This window comes from Ostrinia nubilalis, chromosome W (assembly GCF_963855985.1).
Source record: "Ostrinia nubilalis chromosome W, ilOstNubi1.1, whole genome shotgun sequence".
Lineage (NCBI taxonomy): Eukaryota > Metazoa > Arthropoda > Insecta > Lepidoptera > Crambidae > Ostrinia > Ostrinia nubilalis.
Window position 1 is genome coordinate 450,200 of NC_087118.1, and position 3,139 is coordinate 453,338.

Below are 3,139 nucleotides of genomic sequence, written 5' to 3' on the forward strand. Positions count from 1 at the left end.
ACTTATGATTGGATGTAATACTAATTTGCAAACTACTACCTTTAACCATAATTATGGTAAAACATGAATATTCATCAACTGAAAACTACCTTGTCTTATAAAACCTACTATAACGAAAATAAAGATAAAAGCCAAAAAGTACAAGTGCATTTTAGTCAAATATAAAGAAAGTATCATGAATAGTAGGTATGCAAGTCCCACAACTCTGAAAGCCATCCCTGTGACTATAGATTTCAAAATAATGTAATCATCCCTGTGATTTCGAACATGGTAATAGTCAATTGAAAAAAAAATAATAACACGGGCCTTCTATTTCTGCATTTCGGTGTTTGAAGGGCTCCAGAACAGCCGATAAATGACTTAGCGGCGTAACATTGACGTGAGGGTTGTTAGAAATATTTTAAAAACATGGCCATAATGTTCCTTGAGTTTTGCCTGTACGGCAGAAAGGAGAAGAAAAAAAAATTGAAGTGGGCTGGCCTTCTTTATCCCGCTTCTGATGTCGGAGAACGGTCAGAAGGGGCAGGACATTATGTTTCACCAGGAAGTTAAATAAAACGATGTATAGTTTTTGCACTATAGATTGTTGTATTTCGGTAAGAATACAATAATAACAATAATAATATTCGAGCAGTCTCACACACAGGACCGAGACAATAATACCGAGCGGCGGGTAAGGCCAGAATGCCACGACTACGGTCGTGCTCGTTCTTTTATACAGCCATCCCCACCCAAACCGGCTAGCAGGTAGCGCCCGACCTGTCTCGGTACGGTCAATACAACTCCTTTTACTTACTGCAAACTATTTTATAACATAACTAGACATTTACAATAAATCAAATTATAATTTATTACATTTAAAATTAATGTTGTTATTATTATTTGGTTTTATTTTTATTAAAATGATTACTAAGTAATTACATGACAATCAATATTCTACGACACGGCCTTCCTGACGCTTCACACGTCCTCGGGTGATGAGTACTCTTAAGAATCATCTGCAAATGAGATAAAATTTATGGATTATATTGCTCGGCCAAACCTGACTTCAAAAAAATGAGGGTACTTTCTACTCAGAGTTTTTATACTACTTACTCAAAGGGTTCATACTACTCAAAGGGTACATACTACTCAAAGGGTTCATACTACTCAAATGGTTTATACTACTCAAAGATTTCATACTACTCGAAGATCTTATAAATGATCAACACAAAGGAAATTCTTCAATAAAACTAAAATTGTATTTTATATTATATCTTCTATACACAAAATTGACACAAGTTACTGAATACCGAGCGGCGGGTAAGGCCAGAATGCCACGACTTTTTTTTTTTTTTTTTTGAAGGGACGCGCGCTGGTAGCTTGAGGAGCTTTTCCAGCTTCACCGGGCAGAGTGGCGAGTACAGAAGGTACTCTAGCCGTTTGGCGATCGTCGGTGCGCGTGCCGACGAGGCCGAGTGTGGGCTTCGCGAAGCGAAGCCCAGGCTCGTCCGCGTCGGTCGCAGACCGACGTTCGCGATCGGGCCGTATCGAGCGCATAAGGCGCCCGATCAGTGGCGAACCCAACTAGAGGGTTGCCCACCGCGGTGTTGGACCAAAGTCCAGCCTACGGCGGGCTCACTCTAGTGGGCCCGATCGAGGGGGACTACGGACGCGGCCTGAGGGCGCCACGGTAGGCTCGGACCTCGGCTCAGGCCGTGTCCGGGGGACGGATTGGGGAGAACCGGCCCGGTACATGTCTGTACCGTCCAAAATGGAAAGCAGGGCCTCGTACTCGCCGGCGAGTACGGTGTAACGAGCTACTGTGTTGTGGAGTAGTTGGCGTGCTTAAGGCAGTGATGTCTGTGTTCAGAAATTCGGTAATAGGATCGTCCGGGTCGTCTAGGACATGCCTAGGTCGTCGGTATTGGGCAGCGACATCTTTCTGGGGTGTATACGTGGCGGCGCTAACGATAAGAGGGTTCTTGTGGTTGATCGCTTTATCAAAGTAGCGGCGAGAGGCTTCTTTCATAAAGTGATCGATCGATGGGATCTCGAAATCTCTATGGAGATTCGTATTACGCACGAACCACGGGGCATCCGCGGCTCGGCGTAAGAATTTGTTTTGGAGGGTCTGGAATTTCTTAAGGTCTGTGCAGGAAGTGTGAGCAAACACCGGACTGGCGTAAGTCAACACTGGACGGATGCAGGTTTTGTAAATTGTCAACTTATTTCTAAGTGACAATTTACTTTTCCTTCCAACTAGGTGGTAGAGTCGGTGGATGTAGTGGTTTGCACGGCTCAAGACGCGTCTGAGGTGCGGAGCGAACGTTAATCTCTGGTCGAGGGTGACACCTAAGTATTTGGCCTCACTTTTCCAAGGAATAGTTTGGTCAAATAAGGTGAGATGGGTGGGGACATTAGGACGAGTGCGAACCGGAGGACGTTTCGCAGACAAAGCCCTAGAAAAGTACACTGCTGCACTTTTTTCGGGATTTACCTCGATACGCCACTTCCTGAACCATTCGCCTAATTGTGTGACTGCGCGTTGGAGCGCCAAGATGACGTAATTCCGATTACGTCCGGACTTGTAGAGTGCGGTGTCGTCCGCAAAGAGGGCTAAATCCGTATTCGGATATTTGGGGATGTCATTGACGTACAATGAAAAGAGGATGGGCGAGAGCACGGAGCCCTGGGGGACTCCGGCTCTTATGGGGCGGGGGGAGGAGAGGGAGCCATCTACTCGGTAACGAAAGGTGCGATTCGATAAAAAGTCACGTAAGATGTGCACGAGACTGTCAGGCACACCGAGTTCGTAAAGCTTGTAAATCAAGCCGTTGTGCCAGACTTTATCGAATGCCTTCGCTACGTCGAAGAATAGCACTCCTGTCCCTACGGGTGGCTTAGCAGTGAGGCCGCTAAGTATGTGCTCCGTTAAGCGGTGCACCTGTTGTACGCAGGAATGTGAGGCGCGGAAGCCAAACTGTTCGTTTATTAAGAGATTATTAGAAAAAACATAATCTCTTAATCGAGAGACAATTATACGTTCGTATATCTTACCCATGGTCTTTAAGAGACTGATGGGTCTGTAGCTTGTGGGGTCAGCCAGTTTCTTACCGGGCTTCGGGATGCCAATGACTTCTGCCTCTTTCCACGCGTC